We start from the raw sequence: 15000 nt of genomic DNA, 5'->3' as shown, positions 1-15000 counted from the left end.
TAGATATTCAAAGTAAATTAGACTCTTATAAACATAATAATAAAGAAAATATTATGGACAAGAAAGTTATTGAAGAAATAATCAAACTAAATGAGAAATACAAAGAAATTTTAACTCATAAAGTTAAAATAACTTTAGAGAAATACAAGTTTTTGTCTTATTCAATAAGCCCCAAATACTTACATAGACTTAAAAATAAAACAAAAAGGTTGAATAAACAAAACCATATCAAAGAAATCTTTTCTCTAAGGAAAAAGAAGAATGTTTCTAGTATACCAGAAATACTAGATGAATTTAGAAATCACTTTCACAAAATTAACCATAATAACATTAACATGGAACCTAAAGATAAAATAAAGGAGTTTATAACCACAGACATGAATAAAAAGCTTAATAAACAACAGATTAAACTATTGGACAAGAGTATTTCATATACAGAAGTTATTACACAAGTAAATAAGCTTAAATCAAACAAAGCACCGGGTAATGATGGTATTATACCAGAGATATATAAAATCATTTCTAAAAGTACATATTCATTAATACATAAGGTTTTTATTTTGGCCCAATCTGAATTAATAACCCCCCCATCTTGGCAATATACATTTATTTCACCAATTTTGAAACCTAATAAAGATCCAACTAGATGTTCTTCATATCGGCCCATATCATTACTTAATGTTGATTATAAAATGTTTATGAGTATCTTTGCTGATAGATTGAAGACAATCATTCCCGGCATTATAGATATAGATCAGACAGGCTTCATTGTAAATAGAAATACTTTTGATAATATAAGAAGAACTTTAACATTAATAGATTTTGCAAATAGGAAAAAGAAAGATTTAACACTTATTAGTCTTGATATAAGTTCAGCATTTGATTCAGTAAGTTGGGACTATCTGTTTACCTTAATGAAGTGCACAAACTTCTCAGATGCATTTGTAAATCTAATTGAGCATTTATACAGAGGAACATACCCATTCTTAAAGGTACAAAACAAGGATGTCCACTTTCTCCACTATTATTCACTTTAGTAATGGAGCCTTGGGCTAATTTGATCAGAAACAGTACTGACATAGAGGGTTTTGAAATAGATGAAAATACAACATCCACAATTCAACTTTTTGCAGATGATGTTCTAATTACATCAGCAGGATCTAATTCTTCTATGCAGTCTCTATTTGATAAAATGATGAATTTTAAAAGTATTTCTGGTTTAATATTCAATGAAGAAAAAACTAAAATACTACCTATATATACACGAAAAAATATTCTCATTAGTGATTTTACTAAATATGTACCCAATTCAGGTCAGATAACTTATTTAGGTATAATACTATCTAAAGATATTAAATCTATTATATATAATAATTATAATACCTGTTTTCTTAATATACAAAATCTTTTTAATACCTGGAATAATATGTTTTTACTATGGAGGAGAGACTTACAATTATTAAAATGATAATATTCCCCAAGATTTTATACTTAATACAATCAATAATACTTCCACCTACAAAAATAATTATCAAGAAACTGAATACACTAATGTTAAATTTCTTATGGGCACCTAATAGACCTAGGATTGCATTAAAGAAACATACTAATAGCTGGTCTCAAGGGGGTATTTCTTTTCCAGACTTTAATTTATATACTATCTCTTCTATTGTAAAAGTTATTACTTTATTAATAGATCAGTCATATGTCACAAAATGGAAAGATTATTGGGAGCTAATTAGTATGCACTTCATGAAAATCTCCTTAACACATAAAAATATGATTGTAAATAACTCCATGTTATGGTCACTAAAGGAATTTTGTACTTCACCTATTACATCTAAACATATGGTTTGTTACCCATTAAATATTATTATTAGTTATTGTAACTTTATATTCATGCACCCTAAGTATAGGGAATGGAATTTTATTGTATTCCCTATAATGTATACTCAGGGTATGCTTTTGCATCTACTTCTGAAGGAACTCATTTAACTATAGATAATGATCTAAAGTACTGGTATCAGTTGATATCTGATAATAAAGTTAAAAATCTAGATTTCTTAAAACAAGAATTAGATCTAAGAGAAACTTGCTGGTTAGAGGTTCAGACCTTTAGACAACATCTCATTAATAAAATAGATCTAATGTCTATAACAGTTAAAGAATCTATTCCAACACTGATTGATTACTTGATATTAAATTTACAACATAAAGTTTCTGATAAAGGTAAACTTTCATACATACATAAAATTATCAGACAAGAAACTTTTTACAGTGTAGATTCATACTGGAATTATTTCACTTCTATTAATGGGGACCCACCAAATCAACAAGATAAACAATATATATTGGAATCTGCTTATAGAACTACGTCTTCCATTGTCTGGAGACTTTATACATGGAAATTTTTACATAGATCTTTTATACACCTTTGATGATGAATAAAATAAATAATAAAGATAATTTATGTAAGAGATGTAATGTAGAAATCAATGCTGACTGGGCTCATATATTTTATGACTGTATAAAATTGAAAGAATACTGGAAGTCAATTAATGAATTTTTGCAGGCTCTTTTTACAGATAATTTCATTATTTCTAAATCTCTTATATTATTCAACACACCTGTACCTCAAAGTGTTAAAAAGGTTAAGCTTCCCTTGTTATGGTCTATTCTAGCAGTGGCTAGGAAAATAATAACTAGAAATTGGATTTCAGATACACCTCCTTCGTTCAATGAATTTAAAAATGTTATGAATATAGTGTGCCATATGGAAATAAACACAATTAGGACAAGAACAAATAGAAAAACATCTTATTATATTGTATGGGATAATTTACAAAATTTGTTAAAAAAATTTTAATTTCAATAACATGGTATTTTAGTTTAATTAATTGATCTGATTGTAGTGGATGTCTTTGTAAATACTTTAGTTGTTTTGTTGAATATTATAATAATACCTATTTTTAATTACTTGTATAAAATTGTTATGATATTTCTCTTATATGTTAAAACAATAAACCTGTTTTGAAAAAAAAAGCTTTTGATCCTGACTTCAACTAGAAGCTTTTACATAAACTCTGTCCTTTAGTACTCACCAACTCTTACTGCAATGGTTCCATAGATCCCTTCTAACAGAACACAACCAGTGATTTGGAAGAATGATTTCTACACCTTTTTTGCCAGTAAGTATTGGTGTCCCACAAGGATCTTGACTAGGCCCCATACTTTTCAACATATTCATCAATGACCACTACATTGCTACAAAAATGCTAGCCTAGTTCAATATGCTGATGACTTGACCCTAATCTGCTCTTCCAAATCTCTCTCTAAACTCCAAGATCTTGTACAACAATTTTTATTGATTGAAACATGGCTAAATAATTTACAACTAGTTCTAAACCCTAAAAAAACGAAATTGTTGCTCTTCACCCCAAAACATATTTCTACCAAAACAACACTATTCGCTATCATCTCACATAAAATACTGGATATTATAGATTCATTCATCCCCAGCCCCGTTTCCCCATTTTTACTCATGGTGTTAGGGTGTCATTTCAGCAGTGACTATCGGTGTTATTGCGGATGACCAGTTAAAATTCTACGACAATGTATCACGTGCTTAAAAAAAATCATCAAAAACTAGATACTAAGAGCTTGAGAGGTATGATAGGTAGGTGTGTGTGAAATACCCTAGTTAGGGATAGTAGATGGTTAGTTATTTATTCAGGTTCAAATCCAATACCTTAGCTACAGGAAACAACAGCCTGAATTTTCTGCCGCGAATATCAGGCTGCATTTTTCAAGGAACTGTGTTTCAGATGCATTTTTCAAGGAAGTGAGTTTCAGGTGCATTTTTCAGAGAATTGAGTTTCAGGTTCATGTTCAAGAAATTGTGAGTTTGAAGGAAGGAAAAGACTACATCTGCTCATGTTCATGCTAAGTCTATTAATAATGTGCAACTGTTTTGTTTAAAAAAAGATATCACTATTGTGCTATAGAATTCAAAAGCATTGTTAGTAGCCCAGCAGGTAGCATAATTTCTTTTAATGCAGAAGGCTCTAGGTTCTATTCAAAAGAATGTAGGAGGATTGCTGATACTGAGTTGTACTTTAAGGGAGATGGGGTTGTTGCAATCCTGAGTATGTCCTTTGGATGAGATGCCTAGTAGCCATGAATCTGTTGTCAGTTTGCCATGTATTCTCTATTGTAATCTTCCTAGCTTACCATTTTTTAATGTAACATAATGAATTTATTATTTATGGGTAGCAGACACTGAATTTGTAGATGAAACACTGAAATATAAAGTTGGTTGCTAGGGGGTCTACATCAATTTGTCAAAGGTTCACTTCTGCAAACCTTTCTTCTTTGACCCAAAACCAACAAATGCTCAGTTCTGCGAATGTTCACATCTACAAAAGATATAAGTAGGGAACAGAAGCAGTTGGGCAAAAACACAAATTTCCCCTTTTTTCCACTGTAGTGTGATCTGGAGTTGGCATATATAGTTGGAAGGTGTAAGGGGTGCAGCCATCCACTTGGGTGGGTTTGAAATACTGTGGGATCTGTTCAGGTGTAGTTTTGGCCAAGTGCTTCCTTTCCCTGTTGAAATATTTTTTTGATGCCAATGTTCACGAAACTGAACATTTGGTGGTTCTGGGTTGATGAAGTAAGGTTCCCGGAAGTGAACCTTCGACAAATTGATATAGACCCATTTGCTAGCAGCAACCTCTTCATTAGTTACAGATCTCTTTAATCTGGAATTATACAGGTGATTTTCACTTCTTCAGAGATTGTGCATATTGACTGATATTAGTGAATTGTAATGACAGAAGATGGCCTTTTATGCTTTCATTTTTCTAAACTGGGCAGTTTTGTATTTATTATTTTATTTATTTATTTTACATTTATTTACTGGGATAGTCTGACTGGACACAGGTCCATTTATAGTGGAGGCCCGGGGAGAAAAGCTCCACAATTAGATTAACATTAACATGGTAATACAAACAATCGTATAACAGTGATAACTGAGGTAAGTACATACATAAAAAATCTAATAGAATCCAGTCTAAACAATACAACAGCAGTAAGTGAGTAAATTTACAAAGATAGAGAGTCTCATACATGGTGGTGCTGCGGTAGCATTGTCACCTCACAGTAAGATGCTGTCCGGTTCGATTCTCAGCTAGAGCGTCTTCTGCATGGAGACATGCATGAATGGGCGGATCTTCGTTGAAGGTTGTGCATCAGGGCTGGTAACTCGGCATGTAAAAATCAACTACCAATCATTAGCGGACCGGAGTTCCGCTGTGGCGACCCCTAACTGGGAAAAGCTGAAAGACACAACAACAACAACATAGAGAGTCTCATACATCAAAGCTTTAACACTGATTAGTGAGATAGGATAAAAGAATAAAAAATCAAATGATTAGACATGACATATTATGCAATTTCAAGCTGACAGTAAGATACCTAACTGTAGCATATATACAGTAGAGATAGCAGGAAGGAAGGTGTAAAGTGTGCTGAGATTGTGAAAATCATGTGAAGCATGAACATAGCCATGTATTCATAAGATGTGATTTGAGAGCATTTTTGAAATGTGTGTTAGTGGGGGCAGAGGTCAGAGAAGGGGGGAAGTTATTCCAGGATCTAGCTATGGCATGAGAAAAAAGAGCTTTCCCTGAGTTGTTGTTAGCTTTAGAGATGCAGAGGAGGGATTTCCAGTAGATCAGAGAGGACGATTACTTCTGTATGGAGAGAGTAATTGGCTTAGTCCTGGGTATTTTTCAGGATGTCTAACAATATTAAAGGCAATGACTAGCTGGTGGCAATTGAGTAGTTGGGGAAATTCTAACCATAGTAGTTCCCTTAGAGATTGACAGTGATGGGTTCTGATGGTGGAGCTGTTAGCAAACATGGCAATTGTATTGTAACAAGATTAAAGTCTGGTGCCATTATTAACTCATATGTTTTGCTTCATTGCTTACTAGAAAAATGTTCAAAACTATAAATTTAAAGCATGTGCTAACAAGTGGTGCTGTATTATACAAGGAATATAATTTAATACAATCAGGAAGGTGAATCAAAGAACACATCTATTTATGCATGGTCCTAAAAATTTGTGCAAGGGGCCTATGATTTGAAAACAGCCAAAAGGTAAACTTTATCTGCCACTGGCCAGATGCATTTTCTTTGAATGTGGGGTTCAATACCATTTCAGTGAATGTGAGCATCAAAGGCAGACATGCTATGTCTGTTTTTGTTGTGACACTGTATTGCTTTGTTTATCAAATCCTATCACTGTTTGCACTATAAAATTTGAAATAAAAATTTTAAATTAAATCCAAATATCTGTAATCATTGTAGAAGTAAAGAAGAAAACATTGCACACTGAGAGCAGTATTTATGGTAAGTGGGGAGAAATAGCCAAGTCTGCATGTCCTCCATGCTTTCATGTGGGTTTACTTCAGGTACTCCAGTTTCCTCCCACGTTACAAAGGCATATGTTTGGAGCATATTCCCCTGCCCTCCACTGAAAATTGACTTGTTCCAAGTTGAACTTTTCCAGTTAACAAATGTTAAATAAAATAAATAAATTACATTACGAAGAGGGCATGTGTTTTAGTTAACTCAGTCTGAAATTGGGTTTCAAGTAATTTTATAGATTGGTTAGGGGGTTGATCAACTGAATAGCCTTTCAAGAAGTAGTTTTAATGAATTTGCATAAATAAAACTCATAAACTATGGTGTGACTGAGTCACACCAGCAAATGTGCCCTTTTTGTTGAAGGGGCTGAGGCCTCAGAGGTTATTCGGGAAGTAGAGGAGGAAAAGCTCCTAAAATGAAATGTGTGAGGGGCTTGTATCCTACTTCAGCTAGATTTTGTTAGTGATGTTAGTGAAGTTTTCCATTAACAAAAATAGAACTTAATTACCATATACAACTTGCAGCAAATGATGGATTTATGTAGCAGTGTATCTTGGATAGAAAGAGGTGCATGAATACACTTGGCTTGAGCTATTTTGTTGATAGCTTATTGTCTAGTTCGAATTACAGGCAGAGTCAATTTTCCAGTAAAGCTACCAAGGTGCTTCACTTCATGGTGCTGCATATTTCTCTTTTATATATTGAGGTACATTTCCCTTTCATAAAGTTTAATAACATTAAATATATGTCTGTTTGGGGTATCATATTACATATCATTATTTAAGCTTAGTATAATAGTGAATAGGAACAATCCTGTGCATACCCAGACCAAAGTCTGAGTAAGCAGTTTAACTGAATAGACATAAGCCTCTACTGTGCTACACAGAGCCTTATGCAGATGGATATACAGCCTACAATGTTATGTGTCTTTGCCCCTGTTCTACAATGCTTTTTATCATTTTCAGATGTTGAGAATTTAGGATCCCAGACTGTGCGTGCTTATCTCACTATGACCCCTTCCTCAAAGTGCTCTATGCACCTTCTCCTATATGGTAACAGACTACCAGGCTGTATAGTCTCTTCCCTTTCTCTGTATATCTATATATTCCAAATTTTCACTGCACTGTTACAGGGTGCATAGACTGCTGCATCCAAGTCCTCATTTGTGGACAATATGGTACTCACTGTTGTATCACAGTGAGTGCCATGGCCACTTAGAAATGCACATGCTCTACATTCACCACTGCATTATGCTGAACATATATTGACAGATGGGCTATTCTTTTTTGGGAATCATTCATTAGCTCTATAGTGAGGCTACACTCTGGAACATGGCATGGGGGCTGTCTATGAATCTAGTCATCTATATTGGATCAAAAAGTTTATCTAATTTTGTATGCTTTATGCATTTTTCACCATACCCACATTCCCCTGATATTTCATAAATGTGAAATATTTTTGTCAAAATCTCATGCATTATGATCACTACTGTGTATGTATGGTAAACTATATATTTTCCAAACTGCAGATATAAGTTGCAGATATTTGAATTTAGCAAGTAGGTGTCCCTTTATGGTGAGAAATGATTATTTATTATAAACTTCTTAAAGATGGCGGTAACCTAACCTGTAATCACAGTCTGCTCATTATATTTTAAACCAGATAGCAGTTGCATTCCTTTCATTTACCTTTGGACTGGTCATTTATATCACATAGACAGTCATTTAATCTAATCTATACTTCTGTCTTTCATCTTTATCTGTACTTCTACTGTGCAGTTCCATTGCTTTCACTTCTTTAGTGATAAGGCTTTTCTTTTCACTGTGTTGATTTTCAAATGTAAATTGGGTGCAGAATAAAGTTTATCTTTCAATTATTTTCTTTTCCCTACTTCACCACGGTCACGATAATAAACATAGAGGAATCCTAAGAAAGCTAGAAAATTTCAAGCAACAGTTCACCCTTACATAAATACTGATTTCTAATGAACCGCAGGCTGCAGAGGAGTGAAATCATTCTTCTAAATAAGGATGTCTGTCCAAGCAGGAAACAAAGTATTGGGTTCTTTGAACTTTGACTACATGCTTATTTCAAAATAAATAACCAAAGAAAGTTGGATCATATTCATATTTGATCACACAATACCTCAATAAAAACGTAGGTTTAAAATGGATAGTAATGGAACTTGATGGATAATACTGCATTTTAGCTTGTGAACATTTGTATACTAAGACAAAAACAGCATGATTCCTAAGAGGGACAGCTAAAAAGTACAAATGCACAAGTGATGTAAATGCAGGTAGGCCAAGTAAATCTCAAAGCAGGCAAAATAATGTAAAAACCTAATTTTGAAATGAACCAAGAAAACGTGTAGGAAGGAATTGAGGCCAAAGTCCGTGTGTGCGTGTGTGCGCGCGCACTTGCGTGTGTGCGTGTGCATGTATGTGTGTGTGTGTGTGTGTGTGTGTGTGTGTGTGTGTGTGTGTGTGCGTGTGTGTGTGTGTGTGTGCGTGTGTGTGCATGCGTGTGTGCCCGTGTGTGCCCGTGTGTGCCCATGTGTGTGTGTATGTGTGTGTGTGTGTGTGTGTGTGTGTGTGTGTGTGTGTGTGTGTGTGTGTGTGTGTGTGTGTGTGTGTGTGTGTGTAGTGTTTACATTGCCAAAATAATTAAGTCCAAGCAGAGAGAGGACCGAAACAATTAAGCACTATGACATCTAGGAAACCATTACTCATCATTACCATAAGCTGACTAATACAGGCATGACATAGTTAAAGACTGGAAGATTGGGAAAAGCATAATATAATTGTATTATAGTTCTTGGATAAACAAACCATGAAAACGTACATATTTACCACCAAAGCCATAGTTATCTTTAATGTGACATATGTAGTGGCCTTGTGACTGAAAAGAAGAATGTGGACTTGTAAAATGGCAAATGTATCTGTTATACATTGTGGAATATCAACTTACCTTGAGAAAGTGAAGCATGAAGGTATTTTTAATACATTTTGCTCAAAATGTCAATCTAGACTTCATTACAGACGTGTTTAGCATAAAATTACTCGAGTGTGTATACTTTGGTCATAGTTTATGAATATGTTAAAATAAACTAGAACATTTTTCTTGGAAAGCAGGAAAAGTATATCTTTGTTTTCCCAAAACACTTTTTCCTTATTCAGTTTTCCATTCATTCTACTATGACATTGCTCTCCCTCTCAGTCAGTAAGATTTTGGTGGCCTATGTTATAGATTTAAAGGTTATCCACCTAAATTGACTATTTCCATAAGGCCATATTGACTGTTTAAAGAAAAACTTAACAAATAAGTCAGAGTATTTCTTTCCTTTGGCTGGCATGCATCCAACCAAGCATTGCTACAAATATTGCAGCCACCTTACCTCTGTTAAATTTTTGTTTGAGATTTTGCAATAGATACACTGACCAAAGGTGAAGATGTGCATATGTTATGAAGCACTCATTTGTTTCTTATTTCGTTGACCAAAAAGTGACTACAGGACGTTTCTGAGTATAAACTGGCAGTGTGCATGATTATGCTACCCAAGACTGTTTTGTAAAATCTTACAGGAATAAAGGAAATGCAGTTCTACATGTCTAAGCAGAAGCAGTTATAGGACAATTAGACATTTTTCATATTTGAGTCCCCAAGTAACCCAAATCACCAATATATCCCCTATAGCCTTTGACTGTGTTACCAGACCTGAAACCCAGTCTACAGCTTTTGCAGCTCTTACATAGAAATGAGTGAATAGACTTCACATGATTTTCTGCAGGAATTATATAAACAACTTCAAAAGGGTGTTACATTTTAATGCACTCAGTTGTAAACTACCTAATGATGGTAGCAAAGGGTGTACTGTGAGAAAATATATTTAAAAAAATAAATCACTTGTAGTATTGCTGTTCAGAGACTGTCCACAACAAAACTACAGATGTGCACATATATATAGCAAAAGTTACATTCATTTGGTGAAATGCTTATTAAGATCTGGAAAGATACATAGATAGATGTCATTAAAACTCATTCACTTCAATGGAGCTCAGGAGGTTTGCACTGTAACTTCCAATGGGTGGAGCCTAAGCCTTTTCACAGAATCAAATTATGTCCTCACATTTCATACAAATGTTCATATTTCTGGAACCATAAAAATTATTAAAGAAGTATAAATGGCAGACTCTTCATCACAAACTATTTTGATAGTGGTAGTATTCTTTAGGTTTTAGGTCTTAAACTGGGTTTTATAATCACAGCAAACACAGTAACTATCACATTTGGCAATATTTTGTAAACAACTTACAATATCTCAGCAACCACTCAAGTTACACTCATACTGTTAGCATCATTTTATTCATCTAGCTGTAAGCTTTCCTATGAAGCTAAAGAGGTCTCTGTTACCTGGTTGTTGAGATATTTAGAAAAATGTGAAAATTATATCTATATAAATTAATATAATAAAACAACAGTTATTATTTATTTACCTGCACTAGATGAGGTGAAATATTCGTGCAATTGAGATTGCTATTGTGTAAGCTTTAAGATGGAATATTTTAAAACATTGTACATAGCATGGTTTTGGAATTATTGATGCAAATTTGAACAATCAATATTTGAAGCCTAGAGGTGTCAGTAGGAGTTAACTGCAGATGCACCTGGAGGTGTCATTCGGATGTCATGGAAAGGGAGATGGGCTAGTCAAATGACCCATTTCAGCACAACCCAGGTTCAGTGAGCAAAACAGGACTAAATACAACACTGATTACAAACACCATAGAAAGTTTAGGAATGCATAGAAGTAAAATATTTATGTGTAGATCAAACTGCTTGTACAGATATGTGTGTTGAAAAGGTGTTTGCAAAGTGCTGTTTGAAATGTAACCACAGTGTGTCCTACTGGAAGAGAACAGAACTGTACCTGCACTATTGTAACTGTTTAAATGCAGATATTCTAACAGTGGAAACTGGAATAGAGGCGGTTAACCTCAATCCAGCAAACTTTAGAAAAATATCTCAAGTTAAATTACTTTATAGGTTACACAAAAAAGAGGCTATCTCCCAAGTTTTCAGTGCAGCTAGAGACACAAAGTCTGTACTAGGAAGCATTCTGTATTGTCCTTGGCATGAACTAATCGCTACTTTTCAATCATGAAGGAATGCAATTGTTTTATGACTTCCAGCATCTGCCAAAGATCTGAGGAAAAGCCCTTGTCTGTATATTTTTATAGGTAGATGCTAAATGCTGCCAGCTTCTAGCAATGGGGGTTTGGGTTTGGGAACTAGAAGTCAGATGACCAGAAATTATGTCTTTCTGCAAGCTATCCCAGCAGAAATATTTTAGATATTAATTTGAGAAGCCTCTTAGTGAGACAGAGCATTCTGGATTCAGTCTTGGACCTGACAAAAAACATTCACCACACATCTACCTTGCTCTAATAAAGTAAGTTTATAGGGAACAGTACAACTCTCATAGATTCAGTCAGGAATATAGTAAAGCTTAGTTTAGATGTTTTTCTTTATTTGTCTAAGCCTGTACTGCAATGTTATTTTAAGAATTTGCTGTGTTTTTGATCTCTGATGCTTATCCTCTTCACCAGACCATTAGTCTGGGGGTGGTAGGGAATGGTCTTTAGGTGCTTCAGCCCACAGTGCTTCCACAGACAAGCAAGCAGGTCTGATATGAAACTGGCACCTCTGTCAGTCAGCATTTCTTTTGGGAAACCTAGCCTGCTGAAAATCTCCAACAAAGCATTTGCCACTTTTTCCTGCCTCAGTGGAGGACAGAGCTACTGCCTCAAGGTATCTGGCAGCATATTCTACTACCACTAGGATATACCTCTTTCCTGTGGAACCTGGGGTACTCAGCATCCCCACAATATCCATAGCTATGCTCTGAAATGGCTCCTCAATCACAGGCAAAGCCACCAAAGGAGCTTTGACCTTGTCTCCTACCTTTCCTACCTTTTTACACTGCTCTCAGGTCCTGTAGCACCCTGTTACATCCCTGGAAATCACTCAGCTGAGTTCTCAACTCTATAGCTGTGCCATTGGGGAGTCTTAATGGGGAACTGACTGTGGTCTCTGTGTGCTCTTAACAGAAATTGCACTTGATGCAGAGAGCTGCATCTGGAAATACTGTGTGTAATGTATACCTGTTATCCTCCCAATGCATGTCCCTCACCATCACCAGTGATGAGTATTGAGGGTCCTTGATTACTGGTCCAGTGGAGGGTCATCACAACTGGTTTCAAATCCATAATTTGTGTAATAACATGTGTGACAATAGGAGGTACTGACAGCCATGCCAGGAGAAGTAGGGCAGTGTTAACCATCTATAAGATGAATGGAAAATTTGAATCGACAATATATAGAAAACTCACTTTCCTGAATGCTTATTTTCATTTTGGTAGTAAACACCCTTTATCTCAAAAACAGTCCCCAGTTAAAGGACAGTTTATTGGAATTTCCAAAATGATTACTGATGATGCCATAAATGCATAGAGTGTAAAACATTATCTATCATGTTTTTAGAGAGAAGTCCCTGATGAATGTGTGGGAAAAATTAAATCTGAAGTAATAGCACTTAGGTACATCATATTTAATCATTTAAGTATTAAATTGGAGACTATTCCTTGCAATAATATGGGAAAAATCAAATTTGAGGTAATAGCACTTAGGCACATCAGATTTAATCCTTTGGTTATTAAACGGGAGACTATTCCTTCCAATAATACAGTATACAAAAGAGGGTTGATTCTTAAATACCAGCCTATGAACACTCAGATAAAGAAAGTTATTTAAAAGTATCGATTTGACACTAATGGTAACGTGTCCAAGGTGGTAGGTGATAGGCCATTATTTATTTCTAAAAGAGGTAAAAACTTAAAAAACATTTTGGAAAACCATGTTTCCAAACAGATAGCCACCTGTAATGGCATGAGAAAGTGTGGCTGTTATAAACAGTGTTCTTATATATTAGTATTTGATACTTTGTATTTTGTCAGGCAAAAATTCCTCTGCCTGACAGTTATAATTATATGACCAGGGTCATTATTTACACTGCCATTTGAGACTGTGTGACACTTTTCTCACTGGGAAGTCAGAAAGTTTATATAAAACACAATTATGACATAGACAAAGACAATGTAAATAATGCCCTATGTAGACATAAGCTGGTGTGTACAGTTGCAGTAAGTTTCTTTTTGCTGTATTAGAAAAGGCTGACAGAAATCCAAGAGGTGGCCCTTGGGAGACAGTTAAAAAATGTACAATGCTTAGCAATTGCAGCTTAATGCCTTAGACTCCCAGGGCTAAATGCTAATGTGTGTATTACCAGCATTCTTAAATCATGTGCCATAAATCTATAAGGATGTCATTTAATTACCATGATGTATTTTTATCATGTATTGTAACACATTATTTATACGTTTTATCAATAATGTTTTTAAAAGCTCAACACTATTTTTATGCCTGCATTTTTTTATATATTTAAGAATTTCATTGTTTAATTGATTAATTAAGTAATTAATTAAATTGATGCATTTTATTAGTTGGAGTATATAAGTATGTAATTAAAATATCACTGGGCTGTGATGAAGTCCTTGATTTTAAAAGGACGAAACCACTTAACCTTTGGAAAAATAACTTCTGAATTAATCTTTATTTATTTTATTGCTTGCTGGGCCCATGTTCTAGAGGCAGTATATTTGTACTGGTTGTGTTTTTCTTGTTTTTGCCTCATACCATGTGTTGATGTTAAAAAAAAAAAAAACTTAATTCTTCTAGATATCTCAGTTTTTAAAGTGTCAAAGGTGAAGAAACCTATGGTACAAGAGCTATAATCCTTTCTATATTAAAAGAATTGTCTAGTTTCTGTAGTGCCTTTTCACCTTTCAGTCATATATGGAATGGGACTTTTTCTTTTAAAAGCTAAATCATATCCGCAATTATATCTGTTACTTGGAAACTATATAATAGCTCAGTACCTTCAGAAATAAATGCCTATTGTTCTTGTTGTTCTGATAATGTTTTATGCTTTCAGACTGTTTCTTAAAGAAACGCACACACAACTTTTAAAAGTCTCAGGCTGTGAACATTACTGTAGGTAGGAGGAGTTTTCCCATTCCTTTTAACCACTGATATATCTATAGCTATCTATCTCTATGTATCTGTCTATACATATATATCTATATATATATATATATATATATCTATATATATATATATATATATATATATATATATATATATATATATCTGTAGAACCACACACATATTTATCTATCTATCCATATATATATATATATATATATATATGTGTGTGTGTGTGTGTGTGTGTGTGTGTGTGTGTGTGTGTGTGTGTGTGTGTGTGTGTGTGTGTGATGTATATAGATAGATAGATAGATAGATAGATAGATAGATAGATAGATAGATAGATACACATTATTTAAATTAGTCTAAACAACAAAATGATGACATTCAAAACTTCCACTTAAGGTCAGCAATGCTAACTGTGCTACTACACATGCACTGTAAAACAACCTCCAGCACAAGCAA

Source organism: Protopterus annectens, chromosome 10.part0, assembly GCF_019279795.1.
Source record: "Protopterus annectens isolate FY-2018-M chromosome 10.part0, PAN1.0, whole genome shotgun sequence".
Taxonomy (NCBI): domain Eukaryota; kingdom Metazoa; phylum Chordata; order Ceratodontiformes; family Protopteridae; genus Protopterus; species Protopterus annectens.
Note: the sequence above shows the minus strand (reverse complement) of the source record.